Below are 12,078 nucleotides of genomic sequence, written 5' to 3'. Positions count from 1 at the left end.
TTTCAGATATCTGAGTTTTATATTTTTACATGGCATATGACATTTAGTATTTCTTGATGGACGACCTTCCATTTGTATCGCCAAGTCTTGGTTTTATTGTGACCCCCAAGCATTATTCTGATTCGAGAGAGGGAGCCATCGTTTAAATCTTTTCCATTTACTCGACTTCCTGCCTGCAGTGATTTACAACCTTGCCAATCGATACTTCAGCCTTCAGCACATTGATTTCATAGATTTATTTGTGACGACTTCCTGTAATAACATTTGTAAAGATTTGATAAAGCAAACTGCCGTACAGGTATAGTTGCTGGGGATAAAGTTCCTATTCACTGTGGTGACATCTTTAGGTGAATGGAGGAGAATTGAATCCATTCAATTGGCAAATTCTTAGGAAACTCCGAATTCCTAACAAGTCATGGGATTATCATTCCATTATATTTATTTATTTCTATAGCAGCCGGCTAGGCTCAGGATTATCTTTCTTGCCCATGATTACGTTATAAGCTTGCTGAATAATCCATGATATGATTAATGAATCTTCTTCTTACTTCATAGTTTCCTAATTTATCATAAAAGGAGTTGAATAGTATCTCTCATGGGAGAGTTAAATTACAAACATTGAATTTCTTAGCAGCAATTCTCAACATTTAATGTGATGATATCTTGTTTTGAATTTACAGATTGACCTTTTTTTAAAATTTAACCTCGTTCTTGGCAAGTGAAAGCCAAGTATCTATAGTATGGATCCATAAAAAAATTTCAATCACTAGATATTAGAATTAAACAACCAATTCTGATAGAACATAATCATGTAATCACAGATTGCGATATGTTGGAATATATGTTAATTATGAAATAGTTGGGAATCAACCAAAAGAGCAGGTTGTTCTAAGAATTCCGAACACCTAGGACTCACCCGGCTGTGTAGCCAAGGAAATGGGTGATGAGGTGAGAGAAAGGAATTTGCAATAATATGAATCGGTATCAGTTATGACATAACAAGATTTAATATTTTTAAAAGGAAACATTTAATAGCTCATGCAAGATCCTATTTAATGTATCTCCTGCTATCAATTCGAGAGGTGTGGTTAATACCACGATGCTCAGAGGATGATTAGATGATCCCTGTCTATTTCGGGTAGGAAGGGTCTTTCTTGTTAGAGACTGTGTGGGGATAAAGTTATGGGTCTAGGTTGGGTGGTTAAGCCCCTGACAATGTTTCACCTTTCCCCAAATTGTCAGATGTACAATAGACAAAGATAAGTTATACATTCAATTGATTGTCAATACGGTATTAACTCTTTTATGATATATATGCAAGTTAAGATTGATTGAGTTATATTTTGTGTAGTTATTTTTACACCTAGATGTGAGAGACAGATTTATGGATTGTTTTCATGAATGAGCATATTTTCTAATCTTGAGTTATTGCCATAGTTAAGCTGTAACGACCCGTATCAGTATTGTAATAAACCCAACCAGCACTGTATTGTCTTGAATCCAGTTTTTTCCGTTTACCCCTTAAATGTAAATCTTAGAGTACGAACCCATTTAACAAATAACCAACAATATGAATAATCAATGATATTCCAGCTAGGTATTTACTCAAACTCAATCTTAAATAACACACTCAGAAATACATCCACATGCAAATGAAATATGAACAGCAAATAAACCCGAATCCTCTCCAGTAAATCTGTCTTTTCAAAATGATATATTAAGACTCAAGCATATGAAAATGTAGTACAAATCAAAAGCACTAAACCAGCAACCTTTCAACAAATCCAGAAGCGTGTTATTGACTTATACATCAGCAAAATAATAACCAGCAACATCCAAACGCCTTCTAAGACATTATTGTATTAGACAACAACAATACAATAACCATCCAACCACAATCCAATCTTATACACAGATTCTACAGTCAGATTGGAAAAAAAGAGAAGAACCTGTAAGCTCAATGAGACACCTGTGATGATATCTCCACGGACAATGGGTTTGCGTCCACCGCCTGCCTGCACGAGGGGCTACGTCCTCACATGAGTTGAAAGCTGAAGCTTTCTGAATGACTCTCACAAGAGAGAACTAAAAATCAGAATAATAAATCAAGCATATCCAATAATGAGCCTCCTCCTTTTAATACACACCAAGACTCTTCGGCTCCTCTCTGGTTTTGTCTTATTCTCTTGTGGCTCTTCAACTTCCCTAAAGCATTTCATCTTGTTCCTCCTTGCCCCTTTGTCCTTAATATAACATTAAATCTACCTTTTTAATATTTTGAGCCTAAGTCTTAGAGTCAATTTAATATTGCATAAAATAAGACTTCAATATTTCTAATGTTCCAAAAGGAAACATTACAAATCTCCCCTCCTTAAAATTGCTCGTCCTCAAGCAATTCGTACCAGGATCCCATACGAGTCTGCAGGCAGCCCTGTAATTCAAACTGAAAACAATTTTGGCCATACTGCAAGGCCAGATGTCTCTTTGCAATCTATGCCTCAACCAGAACCTTGGATCCCATATAACTCTCTGAAGAAACTCAGCACTTGCACCTGTAAACTGCTCAACACTAATCAACACCATGATCACAATAAAATCCTCGCCCAACCATAGATACCACCTGCCAACACCTGGATCCCAAACTCGATTACGCTGCCCCGCTGCTATGATGAGATAGAAATATATCCAGGGTCCATGTATAATCCAGTAGAATGTGAAAACCTGACCTAAGTGGACGATGTAAGAAATGAACTACTCAAAAGCTCAAAGTAGCACTCTGGGTGCATCAAATACCATACTGTCATCATCAATCTGGATACATAGGTACTATGAATAAGAATGAAGCTGAAAGAGCATTACCTATGATCAACACATAACTCTCCTCAAAACTATACCAAAATCTGTCCAAAGGCTGATGTAACTAATCCAATGAACTTCGGTATGGTGTGAAATCAGGAACCCAAAGTGGACTGGTCATGTGATGCATAACTGTAGTCAATTCGCCACTTCCATCTTGTGACCCATATTCATTGCTAAGAATCGTACCAGGATTCCATATCCTGAAATCAGAATCATCTTCATCATGATATTCAAAAGGAGACTCTTCATTTATTTCAAATAGAGGATTATTGGAAATCCAATCAGCATCAACTTCAAACACGGGGTTATCGATAAGCTGAAAGTGATCTGAAACTTGGGTACTTGATCGCTTGGGACAATTGCCCAAGGCATACGTTTGCTGAATACTATCAAGTTCATCAATCACTTCTAGAAAAAACTCCTGCCTCTCTTTATCCTCCTGCTCTTGAGAGTGATTCATGGTCCTAATCTGATTTTTTGCTTCGTGAAGAGAAAATTGGGCCTCATCCAGTGCCTCATGAGTATCCTTAAGCTCCCTTTTGAGCTCCATAATCTCATTCCTTTCTTTATCCAGCTGATCAATATGAATTTCTGCAACCTTAAGAATGTTATCCTTGTCAGAAAGAAAGTACAAATATTCTGATTTCATGGATTCAAGAGCTGTTTTGACCACCTGCAGATCAGCAACAAGCCAATCTTCTTTTCCTTCCCTTCGCGCCTTCATGTAGAGCTCCTCAACCAACTCGTGGATACTGTCAAACTACACCAAGGATGCCATGACTTTACTAACATTCAATTGATCCTGTAAGGCATGTATTTCATTCTCCCTACTGAATTTGTTCATTGTCTTGTAGTGTCATCCTAGGTTGTTCTTCTACATTCACATTTTGAGTATTATGAATATAAGGTTCATGATGCCAAGGTCCCAAACTGTTATTACCTTGTGTGCAATCTACTTCATTATTCTGCTTGGCAAAGCTCACCTCCAAGTCACCAACGAAGAAACCTGTACCTCATGTAATAACTTTTATGTGATTGCAAGAAGGCTACTCATTTCTGGTAGTTATTTGCTCTTCTATTTCAAGATCATCCAAATGATAATTCTAGTCTATCTGAAATTCTTTGTACACCCCTGTGTGTTGTTCGTTTGTAAAGAGAACTTGGGCCAACTCCAGATACTTTTGCTTTGCCATATCAGTCATATTTAGTTGTCCTAGATAAAAATCCAAGTAGTCATTGAATGATAAATCATTCTGGATTTAGGTAGGAAGTCCTTTGTACTCTCCATAAATGTCGAGTATTTTAGATTTTATAACAAAGTTTGAATTATGGACTAATTGCTCTTGTGGCTTCATAGTAGTTTTCTTGATATTACCCCAAATCCTATAATTTTCCAATTTACCAAAATGGATACTCTTCACGATGTAGGATCCGATGCATAGAGATTCTATCAATGCTGTTCAAGGCTGACCTCTTTTGGCTACAATATCAGACCTTCTAGCATCCAACCCTTCCAATGTCACTTTGTTGAATAATCTTTAGGAATAGATGTTGATTGTCATTAATTCCAACCATGTGTCTTAATTAAATACCAGAAACAATTCCATTCCATTTGAGCTCATCAATCTGCCTCCCTCCATTTTAGAAGTCAATTATCAATTTGCACATATAACTTAGAGTGTCCCATTAATCCCATCCGCCCTGGTACCAGATTTTACAAGGTACAAAGTAATAAATGTCGAACATTACGCAATGTATTATTCGCCTTTTTTTTTCCAGCACTGTTATTCGGTTTGCGGGCATGAGACCAATTTTTAGGCCAATTGTGGACCTATACTCACACTAACTAACCTATAGGCTAATTAGAATAATCTGATAAAGACTTACATTTAAGATTACCACACATCTCTTACATGAGACAAAAAATTTCGCTACAGATCTTTGCCAACTCCTTAGTAACAGATCGATTTGTACCAGCCTTCTAAACTCTCCCACTTCTAGAATAGATGAAGCTTCTATTAGCTATTCTTTGAACCATACTAAGACTCAATCTTAATACCAATTTGCCATTGGTAAGCACTTGCAAGACATAACTTCTCAGATAGATCAGTAGCAGAATTACTTTTTTGTGAACCTTGAGTGTTAAAATCGACTAAACTCTAAAGTCCTCTTCTGAAATTGTATATTTCTCCACGTCAAATCTGCGACAGGAGTAGTAATGTGAAGCTTCTGGCAAATCGGCAATCACCAAAAATTACTTAGTCAAACTGAAGATACTCTTCTGTGGTGCTTTACTATTTCCTTCTTGGCTATGGTTACCTTTCTTACTATGCATTGTTCGTTCAGAGATTGTCTGCCAATGTTCTGCTATAAACATCGACTTTCCCCTAATTGATTTCTCGTGACTTGTAGTGGCAGATGGTGGGTATTAGATCAAGTTTCAATTGTTACATTTCATGATTACGAAAGTGCACTATATTTGTGGTAATGTCCAGACGAGACCCAACACCTCACCGGTTACAGTTCTAAGGATCCCCACGCGGCAAATAAATGCTTTGTAACGGTGGCTAATAGTTACTACCTTCTATGTTATACCGTCTATTATTACTGACAGAAAACCTGCTCCTCCCTCAGTTATGCACTTGGTTATCAAGAGTCCAACTACTAATCCTCCAATCGTCGTGCGTTGAAGACCAACACTGTTGCTTCCATATCCCCAAGTGGACAGTTGTCACTTTTTCCCGACTGCAAACCGTTTTAACCCTAGCGCTCTCCTTGCAGTGGAGTATTCAGAAAATCAAGAGTATTTATCTTGTCTGATATCTCATGCATTATTTGTAACTCCCATTGCTCTCCACGCATCTTAGAAAATCAAGAGTATTAAAAAAAACTCAGCTCCCTTCCACATACTTCTCGTACACTGAGAGGAATTCACCAAATATCTGTTCCTTGAACTTTCCAAAATTCCTTCATGGCGGTTACTGTCCTCCAACACTATTAGATGCTTATGGATTCGCAGGTCAATCTGCTATTCTATACCACTAACCATCATCCTCGAGCTTGAAATATGAGTTGATTCTTGTGAATGGAAATATCTACGATAGAAAAAATATTATTTGTTTCATGTGTATGAGTCTTTGTTTAGGCAACACAGGTCATGAATCTGCTCAAGGTTGTGTTGGGCCAGGAAATTCCACCTTTGTCCCCAGTGATACTTCCAAGATCATTTAAGCATTAAGCTTGAACTTCAAATATTATTCACGGCACTACCTGCACCATTAACTCCTCAACCAAAAATCTCTCACGGTAATAACAAGCAGTTCCTTACTCTGAGCAATGGTGAATGAAGACAACACAAATTGCATAATGGGTATGTCGTCTACTTGGAGTCACATCGCTATTCCTTTCTCCTTTTGTGTCAAATACCTCTTGGCAACGGTTTCTTGAATTTTCGGCAATGATTATAAAATACTTCAGTTATCTGCATATATGGCCTCAACTTATCCAGCATACAAAATGTCGATCACTACAACCTAATAATGCTTTACCCAATGAAGATGGCTTCTGTTTGAAGAACTCTGTCAAGGACACACAAAAGCAGTTGCAAACTTCGTTAAATTGTTCCCAACGTTGCACCTTCAAGAAAAACTTTGAACCATATATGAATTTCCCAATATAACTGCTCCATTAATATATGGGCTCCGACTTAATAAAGTATCCATAGTGTTTTTTATTAATATCGCAAAAGATAAGAAGTCACCACTAGATCACAGGAACTAATAGAAATGCGAAATTTCACCCAAATTTGCTTTGAGACTAGTCTTGTGAATATTTTTTTCTACTTGCACCTGCTCTTGATTCTTCCCTCCGGATAGCAGATACCAATCAACATTGCTCCATTTTGCTAGAATATTCAGCATTATAACATACTTCCAGAGTACCCAAAATTTTCTCCAGTCATAATAAAGCTTGCAGAGGCAAAGACTTCAAAACTGAGAACAAGTTGTGCTCGTCAAACCCATATAAGAACTGTAAAACCTTTGTGTTGTTACTTTGAAACTCGCAAGCAATCACCATATAAGAACTGTAAAACCTTTGTGTTGTTACTTTGAAACTCGTAGGCAATCAAACTTGTTCTAATAAGCCTTTCTAGAAATCTACCACTGCTAAAACTCTGGTATGCTAATCTGATCCTTCAGGAAGGCAGCATACACGACTCTATTATAATGTCACAGGCTGGCAGGAAGACCAGCTCTGATACCACTATAACAACCCGTATCAGTATAGTAATAAACCCAACCAGCACTATACTATCCTGAATCTAGTTTTTTCTATTTTCCCCTTAAATGTAAATCTTAGAGTACGAACCCATTTAATAGATAACCAATAATATGAATAATCAATGATATTCTAGCTAGGTATTTACTCAAACTCAATCTTAAATAACACACTTAGAAATACATCCACATGCAGATGAAATATGAACAACAAATAAACCTGAATCCTCTCCAGTAAATTTGTCTTTTCAAAATGATATATTAAGACTCAAGCATATGAAAATGTAGTACAAATCCAAAGCACTAAACCAGCAACCTTTCAACAAATTCGGAAGTGTGTTATTGACTTATACATCAGCAGAATAATAACCAGCAACATCCAAATAACTTCTAAGACATTATTGTATTATACAACAGCAACACAATAACCACCCAACCACAATCCAATCTTATACACAGATTGGAAAACAAGAGAAGAACCTCTAAGCTCAACAAGACACCTATGATGATATCTCCACGGATGATGGGTTTGTGTCCATTGCCTGCCTGCATGAGGGGCTACGTCCTCACACGGGCTGAAAACTGAAGCTTTCTGAATGACTCTCACAAGAGAGAACTAAAAATCAGAATAATAAATCAAACATATCCAACAATGAGCCTACTTCTCCTTTTAATACACACCAAGACTCTTCGGCTCCTCTTTGGTTTCATCTTATTCCCTTGTGGCTCTTCAACTTCCCTAAAGCATTTCATCTTGTTCCTCCTTGCCCCTTTGTCCTTAATATAACATTAAATTGACCTTTTTAATATTTTGAGCCTAAGTCTCAGAGTCAATTTAATATTGCATAAAATAAGACTTCAATATTTCTAATGTTCCAAAAGGGAACATTACATAAGCAATCGGATGGAAAGAAATGATACAGTGGTATCTAAAGCCCTTATTGATTCAGTGGTATCCGATGCCCTAAATGATCCAATGATAATCGATGCCCTAATTAATACCAGGGTATGTGATGCCCTAATTTCTATATAGTGGTATTTAATGATAATTGTCATTTGATTTTGATTTAGTAGTATTGGATGGAAGTCGTTATATGATATTGTTATAGTGGTATTTGTGGACTAATCTAGGTGATTGCAGAAGCAACCTTACAATGTTTTTGGGTTCAAATTCTGAGGTATCTGGTTTTTAATTTCTATAGTAAATTCATTGATGGTGTTTTAAGTTCTTAGTTAAGAAATTATTTTTGACTATTTTTAACCGTCAAACCCTCTTCAGATGAACATGACTGATATAACTGTCTTCCTATGAAATGAAGTAATAACTGTATTTTCTCAAGTATGTTAGTTGTTAATTAAGACCCAGGAAAATGGGATGTTGCATCAGGCATTTTGTACATCTGCTGTTGGTCTATTATCATGGTCAAGAAATCAGTATTGTAACTTTGTGTTTTTTGAATCATCTTAGCTGCTTGCTGAAAGGCATGATTTTCTTAGTGTAATGTAATTATTTCATAGCCTTCATGTTATGATCAGTACAGTGGGATGACTAATAAATTCAGCATAAGACACGGGTTACCTTCCAACTGTTTGACGAAATACCATCAGCATAAGTATTGATTTTCTGATTAGATTAGGCAAGGAATACTATAGGTGCAACGACAGCCCTGACCATTCTAACAAATGGATGGTAAGATTGTTAAAGTCATAATGGAAACTGATGATATAATTAGTAAAATGCTTTTAGAAGTCAGACCTGATATACCAAAGAGAAAAGAGCCCAGAACTAAGAGGAAAAAGGGAAAACAGTTTAATGATCAATTCATTTCTACAATCAAGGAACTTGATGTATTCATTGCAGGATTGCCTATTACTTTTGATGCGCATGGTGGTGTAGACTTTCAAAGAGAAGAAAATGAGAAAGATCCTTTCACTGATCCTACTAATGTGATGGAAGAACTGAAGGAAATTATGTTTGAAAAGGGACATAGTGTAGATAAACCAATTGAAGTTGGAGTTGAACCTGAAAGAGATGAACATATTGATAATGTTCGTGATGCAGATTTAATGGGTACAGAGATCACCAAAGGAGATGAAGTGATAGTAGGTGACATACCTGATAATCAAGCAGCTGAGGAAGGACTAGGGACAGAGGAGGGAATAGGAGAACATGAAGAGAGATGGGAGAAGCCAGATGAGATAGAGCAAGTTCATACCGAATCCATAAGTCAAGAACATTGTTGTCAAGAGATTCACTTGAATCCCTTGATATGTTAGAGTTACAAGGTCCAATAGATTTGGAGGCTATGGGTGAGAAGATCTGATGAAAGTTGCAGTTTTGGCACAAGCCAAAGCTCATGTCAAATCTATAAGAAAAAGGGAGAAAGGCAGACAACTGCTATGTAGAGCAGTTGATGTTCTTGGAAAAGTGATGCTTAATGTACAAGTAAATCAAGCTAATTCTATACCTGATCAGCTAGAGGAGCTACTCAATAATTTTGATGTTCAATTTGAATCTTTGGAGAGGATTTGAGAAGACAAAGTGGAAAAGGAATTTGGGAGAAAAAGATTTAAATATCTATGTTCACTGATTGCTAAGGATAAACCATCTTTAGATGTTGGTATTGTTTAAATAAAGACAGATATTGAAGAAGAAAGTAGAATCCTTGAAATATGTTTTGATTCATTTTCAAAAGTTGAGGACATTGACAAGATAATCAAGGATAGCAATAAATTACTAGCAGAAAAAGCAATGGGATTTTCTGCTGATTATATGTCTGAAGTGGTTAAGTTGAATGATAAGATTTGTACCTTGGAGGTTTTGAGGAGAAGAGTACTTGGACAATTTACTGACTTGAGGAACATTATTATTCCTAAGTTGGATATCTTACAGAGGGGTCTTGAAGAAACAGAGATACTGAGTATATCTCCACCCCCACTGGATCTTATTCATGCGGAACATACAACTTATGTTTTGTGTGGGCAGATTCAAATCTTGGACAGTGTGAGAAAAACTTAGTATGCAGATATTGTTGCTTTAAAGGACTGTTTTCTGATGTCTTTTAGCTTATGTGAGTATGTTTGTATCACTTGTATATATGTATATGTGGATAGTATAGGATTATGGTAGAGAGTTTTTCTTTTTGGCCCCAGCTTTACTATTCATGTCAGAGGGGAAGAAGAATTGTGTGAAAAATGAAATGCTTATCATAAGGGGAGTTTAGTGTTTGAAGGAATTTTGGACTTGGCATTCTGGGATGGACACTAAGCCATTTTTCACTAAGTGTTGCCATCAATACCAAAGGAGGAGATTGTTGGCAAGAATTAACTTGGAATGCATGGTATGTTGTCATTGATGGCAACTAATTCAGTACTCTTGGCCATATTTCAGTTGTGTCTGTTTAATAAAGGTTTGGATGTGGAAAATTGACTAAGTACCAGAAGTAGAGCAGTACACAGTCGGATAGAACTGCTTGTTATGGACAAATGGCAGAGTTAGAAGCTGCAATTATAGAGCTTGACAGTAGACATCCTAATATGTCTAATCCAATCTTCACAGATTCTAGAATTTTCGCATGCATGAGATATTCTGTGTTCACTGATGAGTATCAGTTGGCAGTTTTTGGGCTAGAACAGAGCAGTTCTGTATACTTGATTAATCGGTTTTGGGTTTTGGTTTAATGATTGATTATGATAGAGACAACATTAGAGGATATTACATTTGCCTAGCAAGCTTTGATTTGATGTTTGATCAAGATTTAGTGCAAAGGTTGTACACGTTTCGTTTTCTTGTTTTGGGCTGACAAAGTTATGTTTTTGAGCTTATGATCTCATATATAAGATTGGGTTTTGATTGCAAAGGTGCATGTTGCCAATGGAAGGATCAGAGCTTATGATTAGTTTGCAGATAATTATTTGGAGCTTCGTCCGAACTATTTTGGCATAGCTAATGCTACTATGCAGTACAATATTTGACTGTAAGTCCTTTTTGTTATGTAAATTGGCTGTAAGTCTTGATGTATTTTGGTTTATCCGTTTATGTAATTGAGCAGTGTGCTCTAGGCTGTAAGCCTGAATATAGGTGCATTTCTCATATATTATACTCATAACTTTAACAGGATACTTATCACTGTAGTAGTGAGATATTTGTGGGTATCATCCCCACTAGGTTTTCCTCGATACCAAATCATGGTGTTATGATGTTGAACATGACACTTTGTTTTGTTCAGTTTATTTTCAGTTATTTCTGGATTTAAGTTGTGCCCTCCCATTCGCCCCCCCCCTCCCCGATGCTCCCTAATCCTAACAAGTTTGGGCTTTGAAATTCCTCTGAAAACTATATTACTTTCAATTGAAGGATCAAGCTTTCAAAGCTACTTTCTTATAAAGATACTTCGTACAAATGTTGGTAATTGGCATTTTTGTAGGCCATCTACATGGGGATTGCTTGTTTATAGGGAGAAATCAAATCCTATCTTGTTCACATGTCTCAATTTTTTTCTCAGCTAATGCTGCCATATTTATCATAGTCTGCCTGTCATACATCTACAAGGTTATAATACAGGTTAGAAGGGGTAATCTCCATACAAGGAGATCCAATTTCACATCATTCTGAAAAATTTTAAGTAATAAAATAAAAACGAATGCCCAGTAGGAACGAAGGAGCATAACTGGCCTAGGCAGGAAAGAAAATTCAGAAGCATTTTCATTGTGTGTTGGGCTAGAGCTACACATCCTCTTCTCTCTTCCACCTGTTAGATTCCCTCCCCTCACAAGTATGAAGGAATGGTCATCAACAATGAAGAGTTTCAAACAGAAGATTGACAGAATATGCTTTGTTTTATGTTGGATGCAAATCATGTTAAGTCGATTGGAAAATAGTCAAGGATCTAAAACTGATAGTCTATTTTTGGCTTCAGTGAGGTTGCCAATTCTGCTTGTT

At 36.6% G+C, this 12,078-nt stretch overlaps 1 protein-coding gene across 2 annotated transcripts in view; it reads left to right on the top strand.

The window, feature by feature from the left end:
• Window positions 1-12,078, top strand: part of LOC149575845 (uncharacterized) — a 175,853-nt gene that overhangs the window by 162,425 nt on the left and 1,350 nt on the right. The gene's annotated exons all lie outside the window — the stretch shown is intronic.

The sequence above is a fragment of the Cupressus sempervirens genome, chromosome 1 (genome assembly GCF_028749045.1).
Source record: "Cupressus sempervirens isolate cs-2001-9-10 chromosome 1, ASM2874904v1, whole genome shotgun sequence".
NCBI classification, from domain to species: domain Eukaryota; kingdom Viridiplantae; phylum Streptophyta; class Pinopsida; order Cupressales; family Cupressaceae; genus Cupressus; species Cupressus sempervirens.
Note: the sequence above shows the minus strand (reverse complement) of the source record. Positions and strands in the feature narration are given on the sequence as shown.